Consider the following 8,695-nt stretch of genomic DNA (forward strand, 5'->3'; position numbering starts at 1 on the left):
GTTTTGGAGAAAACACACACACACATATTTCCAAAGGATGATATCACAGGAAATAAATAGACCACTTCTGTTCTGTTGCCATGAAAACTCAAAGCACTGTGGAATCTCTCTCATCTGATATTTGATTGGTCAAGGTTCTCTTTTTAACAAAACTCTACATCTACCATATCTTGATAACTGATATTCAAAATGATGATACTCAAAGGATAAGGTAGTGGATACTCTGATATGACACCCAAATTCCCCTTCAGAAGGAAGGAGGAATTATTCCCCAAGATGTTATGTGTTGTCCGAAGGTGTCCCTCAGCTGTCAGCCCTCTTTGAGGATTGCCTCTGTTAAAGTAAACTGTCTTCCCCAATGTCATTCTTCCTTTCAGAGGTAGCCTGCATCAAATGTGCAGATATATCGGCTGGAACCCCTGACTCCAAATTAAGAAAACTGTGAGGGGCCATAAGGCTCAGGGCTCCCCCATGAGATGAGTTATGACTTCTTCATTCAATAGAAGCATAATTACAGCTTACCTCCTGCACCTCTATGTTCTTGTGTCTATCCCCTGTTTTCCACTGGTGTTGATTCCAAGAGCTATCTCTCATAAACATCCTGCATGTTAATTTCCATCTCACAATCTGTTTTCTGAGGAACCCAGTTGTAACAAGTGATTAAATTCTCCCTAATTCATCAGAGTAGATTACATACAATGAAAAAAATCACATTCTGAATATTTTATTGTGCAGTGCTACTTTGGAAATTGCTAATCAATGTATATATGGCCATGAAATCTTAATCAGAATATTTGATTAATTAAAGAACTCTACTTCTCAACCATGTTGGTATAACACAAAAACCTGAGATCAGGTGTAGTGAGCAAGTGGAAATAAATCCCACATTTGTTTACACTCTTCCTTTTCCGTATTAACACAGATAATAATAACAATGACAACTACGATGCATTAAGAGCTTACTGTGTGTTAGACATTGTTCTAAACACTTCGCGTTATTTCATTTAAATTTCACAGCAACTCTATAAAATAAATACTGTTATTTACTCCACCATAAAGATAATAAAACTGAGGCATAGAGAAATCACACAACTCTAATAAGTGATGCAGCCTGGATTTCTATCATGGCAATTATATTTGAGAACTGAAACTCTTTATTAATTAGAGTATAGCTGTGTCCCTAATTTAATAAAATGACTTGATTGAATACCTAGTCATATCTAATATGGTCAAAGTCAATGGTTGTTGGTAAGAAGTTTTAACTCACTGAAGAAATGCCAGGTGGATTGAAAACTGTGATATCCCAAACCACAATCAGCCTCTGTGGCTGTTGAGTCCTGTTGGAAAAACCATCTAGGTAGCATAGGCTAATTTCTTACATCACCTGGGCCCTCATTGCCCACCAGAAACAACTGTGTCTGATCCTGATAAGCTGTCTCTACCATTCCACATATCTGTAGTCTTGAACCTTCACCATTAATCTAACATCTTTAACCCTACAGCTTTCACTTTCACTCTCAGTAATGGCCTTGTCTCCATATCACAGCAAAAATAGAGGCCAACAATTAAGAACCATCTCACTGCGCCCTGTCCTACCTACAATCTGTCTTTGAACACTTGTCCTTATCTTCTCTTCTTCAGCCTTAGAAGCACGGATAACTCTTCTTCTGTCCCAAGCCTAACCTAATCATATGTTTGAATCCTATCTCCATCCCCACCCTATTCAATAATTTATTCCATCAACATATTACAGCCACTACTCAGAAATAGCATTAACTTTGGTATACTGTATATTCTTACAGTTTATATATACATTTAACCATATTAATTTTTAAAACAAAATAGTACATTTTCCTACTGTTTTGTAAACTTTTCAAATATGAATACTTTTTGATATCATGTAATGGCCACATAGTTGTGTTGGATATGGGGGACATTACATTCATTCCACTCTCTGTCTGCCTTTGTAGTATATCTCCTTCTGAAGGAGACAAAAAAAGGTTATGTTTTGAAGGTATTCTTTTTTTTTTTTTCAGGGGAGAGCACGAACGCAGTCCCCCACTACCACAAATTATGCAGTCGAGTTTCCCACATTTGGGGAAATCGCAGGGGTCAGCACATCTGGAGTGCAATGGATAAGCCTCGCCCTGGGAAAACCACCTTCGTGATCATGGTATCTCCCCTGCCAGGTAAGTATGAAGGTATTCTTTTAGAGGCTAAAGTTATGGTTTAGAGTCGATAGACAAGGATGGATGATTAGTCTTTCTCTGGGCAAGAAAACAAAAGCTGTCAGACAACCCAGGAATTAGTGCTGAAATTCAGCTCATGTTCTACTCCACAAGTCTCATGCCTTGGCTCAGAGCTACTTCAAGTTAGAGGAAGAAACGTTTTTCTATTTTGGACAAAGCGTCAGAATGGACTAGCAGGAGCTATGAATAGGTTCCTGTCTATGTGAGGAGTGTAACAAACAGAAAGTCCCCCAAACAGGCAGGTATCTGGTTGAATATCTGAATACCTTGATCTGGCATGCTTTTGAAGACAAAAGGGAACTAGAAAATGCTGCAATGCCTCTGAAGAGGTATATAAAATAAGTCATAAATAATTCATATTTTTGTACCAAATGCAATGTGTCCACACCTGGGACACTATGTGCAGCTCTGTTCATAGCACTCAAGAAGCACATAAAGGATCAGAAGGCGGTCCAAGAAAACAAAATGCTCTAGATGATGTGGTGCAACTACTCAGGGAAGATGGGCTTAACAAGCAATCCTTAGGCTGGTCAATTTTAACCATAACAGTGAAGCAGAATTCTATTGGTTACTCTGTCATTCAGAACTTGCAAGAGTTTGGATATTAGATATAATAACTGGGCATAAATGTTGTGTCAGATTCTCAACTGTCTGGTAAATGGGTAGCCTGTAACTCTACCCCGAAATATATGATTTTTACTCAGATTTAACACAGAACACTGAGTACATTTATATATGGGTTTGTACACATTTAAACTCCTACAGTTTATAGCAGTTTCAAATAAGTTCTGACTATTAAAGCATCCCATGGTAGTGCTCCTGAGGCTGAGAGTTTAACAGGATTTTAGTAAAATGACCCTAAGCAGTTTTTCTTATAACTTTTTATTCCCAAGACTCACTTGTGAAACAAGTGTTGAACAGGCTGGGCAAGCCAGCCATAGGATTGCACTGGGTCCACTGGAACTGCCATTTTCCTATAATGACTGAGGTTTTCCTGCTTGATCATTGAGAGGAACATGGAAAGCTGTAAGAAAAATTGCTGAAAGTTTTTTATTATTTTTTTTTTAACTAAAACCTTATAAACAGCCTCAGGAGCATCCTGTGGGATTCTTCAATAGTTTTTATCTCAATGATGAGAGGCACCCCTCTGCCTCTAGCCAGTGGTGTACTGGAGCTGTCTTATACCAACTTAACTGGTTGAAATCATGCTGGCAGCTTGAAATTAGCCATATTGAAAGTGCTTGTAGACTGGCTTTGTCTGGCTCTTGAGTTTTCTTCCTCAAGGATGTCGGGATGATCATGCTGCAGCTGCCTGCATTTCCCAGTGGATGGTATTTTGGATGGGAAGGAATCCCAGGCACAGCCGAGGGTCAGGCTGGCCTGGCAGAAGGTGGCAGGTTTATTCTTCTTTGGGTGTTCCAGAGGGGATGACCTCTGAGGCAGAAGCCTGCCATTCTTCCAGAATTGTGTAGTTTTTATATCTTATGTTTAGTTTATAAACTAACCCTATAGAAATAAGATCATTAGAGACATCTGGCCAACACAGAGGCCTAAATAGACAGGCTGAGTCTCCCTCCACAACTAAGAAAGAATACCTCAAAGAATACCTCAAAACTAGAGACAACCAGAAGTTCCAGAAAATCAAGCTTCATTGAAGTCCAACAAACAAAGAAATAAAGAAAAAATACTCATCCAGACAGGTGGGAGAGGTCGAGCTGGGGCAGAGAAGACACAGTGTGGTGGTGGCAGCAGCAGTGGTAGCAGCAGGCCAGCAGAAAGCACAGTGATACATTTAAAAATGTAGGGAGGGACACCTGCAGAGCATGCCCAGCACCATACCAGACCACACAGCTCATGGTTCCAGCACTGGGGAAAATAAAACCACATTGCTTCTGACTGTGAAAACCAGTGGGGGTTGGGGAGGAGGAAGAAACTGCTGGTCTTTCATCAGAGTCAGCTTGTTTAGAGGCCCCTATAGTCCAAAATGTCTGCAGACTCATTCACTCTGGGAACCATGGCCAGGGCAACAGCTAGAGAGGCACCAGTCCCATACAGAAAGCAGAACTGCCTGGAAAAGGGGCAAGCACTGAGAAAGAGGCATTATTCCCTTTCAGACCCCTCTCCCACATACAGCACCACAACATGGTGAAGTGGGTAACTCATACTAGTGAATACCTAAGGCTCTGCCCCTTACAACATAACAGGTGCGACAGCTCTACCTAAGACACAGAGGCTAAAACAGGAGCCTTTCAAGATGAGGAGACAAAGAAGTATGGCCCAAAATAGGAAACAGATCAAGATTCCAGTGAGAGAACTAAGTGACAAGGAGATAGCCAACCTAACTGATGAGGAGATAGCCAACCTAATAGATACAGAGTTCAAAATACTGGTGATGCAGATGCTCACAGACTTGACAGATATGCTTGAGTATGGCAAACACAGAAGGGAAACAGTGAAGGCTACACTAAGTGAAACAAAGGAAAGTCCACATAAAACCGATGGTCGGTCGGCAGCCGTCCGTCTCGAGAGACAATGGTGTAGCTTCTTAAGAGTCTTTCTGCACCACCGAGAATGGCTGTGCAGTCCAACTCGGGAGTGACACGGTATCTGTCTCCTCCCGTGTTGAATCGACATCTTGCGATGACGCTGGAGTGTCCTCTCCAGTGAAACTGAAGCTACAGAGCCTGGGCAGGGTGATATGGAGGGTCTGCTGTTGCCCATGCAGCAGACCCCCCCTCTCTTCGCAGCTGAAGGGTCCAAGGGAAAGACGGAGTCAATACAGCTTGGTTTCAGGTGCGCCGCAGGAGTTGCTGGTGTTGACTACAACGTCAAACCGCCTTAGGGACTCCGGCTCCGGATTTTCTGTCAGGGTTTACTCCCTTAGCCTTTCCCCTGAAGAGGTATGCCGCAAGGCAGCGGAGGTTTTTTGGAGTCAGAGTTTTCCTTCTCTGAAAACCGATGGTAAAGGGAAGGAAACTGGGGTTCACATAAACGATTTGGAACATAAGGAAGAAATAAACAGTCAACCAGTACAGAAGGAGGAAACATGAATTGAAAAAGACAAGGAGAGGCTCAGGAATCTCTGGGACAACTTTAAACATGCCAACATCTGAATCGTAGGGGTGCCAGAAGGAGAAGAGGAACAGCAAGAAATTGAAAGCTTATGTGAAAAAATAATGAAGGGAAACTTCCCAAATTTGGTGAAGGAAACATACATACAAGTCCAGGAAGCACAGAGATTCCCAAACAAGCTAGACCCAAAGAGAATCACATCAAGACACATCATAATTAAAATGCCAAAGTTTCAAGATAAAGAGAGAATCTTAAGAACAGCAAGAGAAAAGAAGATGGTTACCTACAAAAGGATGCCAATAAAACTATCATCTGCTTTCTCAAAAGAAATTTTGCAGGCAAGAAGGGACTGGCAAGGAGTATTCAAAGTGATGGAAAACAAGGACCTACAACCAAGATTACTCTATCCAGCAAAGCTATCATTTAGAACGGAAGGGCAGATCAAGCGCTTCCCAGACAAGGTAAAGCTAAAGGAGTTCATCATTACCAAGCCATTATTATATAAAATGTTAAAGGGACTTATTTAAGAAAAATAAGATCAAACCTATGGACATTAACATGACAACAAACTCACAACTATCAACAACAGAATCTAAAAAATAAAAACAAAATCCAACTAAGCAAACCATAATAGGAACAGAATAACAGGTATGGGGATCATTTGGAGGGTTACCAGCTGGAAGGAAGAAGGGGTAGAAATGGTGCACTGACTAAGAAGCATAATTGGTAAGAGCAAAATAGACAGGTGGGAGTTAAGAATAACATAGCAAAGAGTGAAGCCAAAGAACTTATATGCATGATCCACGGACATGAACTAAGTGGGGGGTGGGATAGCTGGAGAGGAGGGGATTACTGAGTGGAAGGGAGCAAAGTGAAAAGACATTGGGACAACTGTAAAAGCATAACCAATAAAATATACTTCAAAAAAGTACTTATACCATGAAAATTGGCAAATGTTACAAATCAGGATTTTTTTTGAGAATCAGTTGTTAAACATTCAACAGCATAGTGCAGATGCACTCTAAAAGAAATCAGCATGCACTTGACAGCAGGGCCAAAGGTTCTAGTCAACCTGTAGTAGATAGATACCTCATCAACGACTGAGCAGCAACAGATATTGTGATGGCCAGAGGAGCAGAAATGGCAGCCAAGGCACCAAGGAGAGTAAAGCTGTAGTCAGGCAAAAGGGTCGTCTGTTCCTTTCCTGGTTAGTCCCCAAAATTTCTGTTGGCAGGCAGAAAAGCTAACATTTTTCAGGGGCTGTAGGCCATAAATCAAACTGAGGAAAAGATGGAAAGGCAAGCAGGAGCAAATAAAATCTTATTAATGTGATACAAGGTGTTAGAAAAAAAATAACTAAATCTTGTAAATAACTCTTTCAATGTCAAATAAGAACAAGCTTAACACAGATTCTTTACTCATCTACAGGAATATACCTTTGCTGGATTTTGCTATTTACTATTAATTATTGGCTTGGATTCTGTGAAGTTACATATTAACTTACAGATCTTTTCCTATAATGCTGTGAATAATTTCTACCTAATTGAAAAGAAAATCGTAAAGATTAGGATTTTTATTGTCCTGTAGGATATAAATCAGTTTTGTATCATATAGCACTTTATTGTAGTATCTTTTCTAAATGCCTATACTCAGTCCCTCAAAAAATGCTCTTTTAACTATCTTTTACTATGTTATCCAGAGAAGGAAAACTCTGACTCCAAAAAACCTCCGCTGCCTTGCAGCATACCTCTTCAGGGGAAAGGCTAAGGGAGTAAACCCCGACAGAAAATCCGGAGCCGGAGTCCCTAAGGCGGTTTGACGTTGTAGTCAACACCAGCAACTCCTGCGGAGCACCTGAAACCAAGCTGTATTGACTCCGTCTTTCCCTTGGACCCTTCAGCTGCGAAGAGAGGGGGGGTCTGCTGCATGGGCAACAGCAGACCCTCCATATCACCCTGCCCAGGCTCTGTAGCTTCAGCTTCACTGGAGAGGACACTCCAGCGTCATCGCAAGATGTCGATTCAACACGGGAGGAGACAGATACCGTGTCACTCCCGAGTCAGACTGCACAGCCATTCTCGGCAGTGCAGATAGACTCTTAAGAAGCTACACCATCGTCTCTCGAGACGGACGGCTGCCGCCGCCGACGACTATGTTATCATTTCTCTCATTAATAAGTTAATATATCTTCGACATGTGTTTATACTATTTGCATATTAGCTGTGTTTATAACTTTTGAAAATTATACTTTGACCATGCAAATAGGATTTGATAAAGTACAAAGAGTTCATTTCAGCTAATTTTAGGGATAAATATATTTTGGAGCCTTTTCAGAGAGTTTCAAATTGATCCAATTTCTGCTCTTACAATCCTACACTGGGGGTCCATATGCCCAAGGAATACAGAAGACATTGTCCAGGCTTGGTGGGATTATGGAGTTGCCATAAATCATTAGTATTGTAGACAGAATATCTCTTACCAAACATAAGTATTGATGTCTTCAGTAGAAGAAAGCTTAAATCTGTAGGCAGGTGGAGAGATTCATAGATATTTGAATTGTTAAGCTATCATCTAGTTTGTGTCTGGAAATGTCTTGAATAACAGTGTCTCACATAACCTCTAAAATCAATCACTCCTTATAAATGGATTTGCTTGACTATAGAGCCCTGAGAAAAATCTCCACTGTGCTTTTCTTTTTTTATTTCAACCAATGCTTCCTAGCAGCCATTGTAAGTACATGAACTGCATCTTTAAATCTGCTTAATATTTGTGAGTCTCAGAAATGGCAGACAGCAGAGAAGCAAAGCTGGTGATAGCAGAACGGTGCAGTCTTCAACCCACCACTCTTTCTATAGGCTGTTGAAAAGGATGGATAGCTTTCACTGTAATCTGTAAAAGCCTGCTCATGTACAAAAGTGTCTAATTCTTTTTTTCTGTGTTTTTCTCTTTTTTTACTGTAATAATTTTTAAATATCTTCCACAACCTTATTTCAGTGATTACTATCATCCTGTAGTAATGAATACAGTATAGTTTTGGTATATAAATCAGCGGCATCAAAGAGAGTCCATAAAAAGTTGTACACATACATAGTCAACTGAATTTTGTTAATAGTGTCATGGTAATTCAATGACAAAATGATAGTATAATATTTTCAGTGAATGTTGCTGGAACGATTGAATATATACCAAAGAAATGAACATCATATTTTTTTCATCCTGTATACAAAAATTAGATCAAATTGGATTTTAGATCCAAAAACTAAGAGCCAGACAATAAAACTAAAAGAACAGGGAGATCCAGGATGGTGGTGGAGTAAGTAAAAGCTACACTAACCTCCTCCCAAGACCAATCTGGAATTAGAACTAAATTGCAG

General features: G+C 40.3%; 1 non-coding gene across 1 annotated transcript; it reads right to left on the reverse strand.

The window, feature by feature from the left end:
* Nucleotides 1-2,033: 2,033 nt before the first annotated feature.
* LOC149991551 (U1 spliceosomal RNA) lies at nucleotides 2,034-2,197 on the reverse strand. The gene has a single exon (XR_016508855.1). It is a non-coding gene; the product is annotated as a U1 spliceosomal RNA (small nuclear RNA).
* Nucleotides 2,198-8,695: the final 6,498 nt, after the last annotated feature.

The sequence above is a fragment of the Furipterus horrens genome, unplaced genomic scaffold, assembly GCF_987537825.1.
Source record: "Furipterus horrens unplaced genomic scaffold, mFurHor1.1.pri manual_scaffold_17, whole genome shotgun sequence".
NCBI classification, from domain to species: Eukaryota; Metazoa; Chordata; class Mammalia; order Chiroptera; family Furipteridae; genus Furipterus; species Furipterus horrens.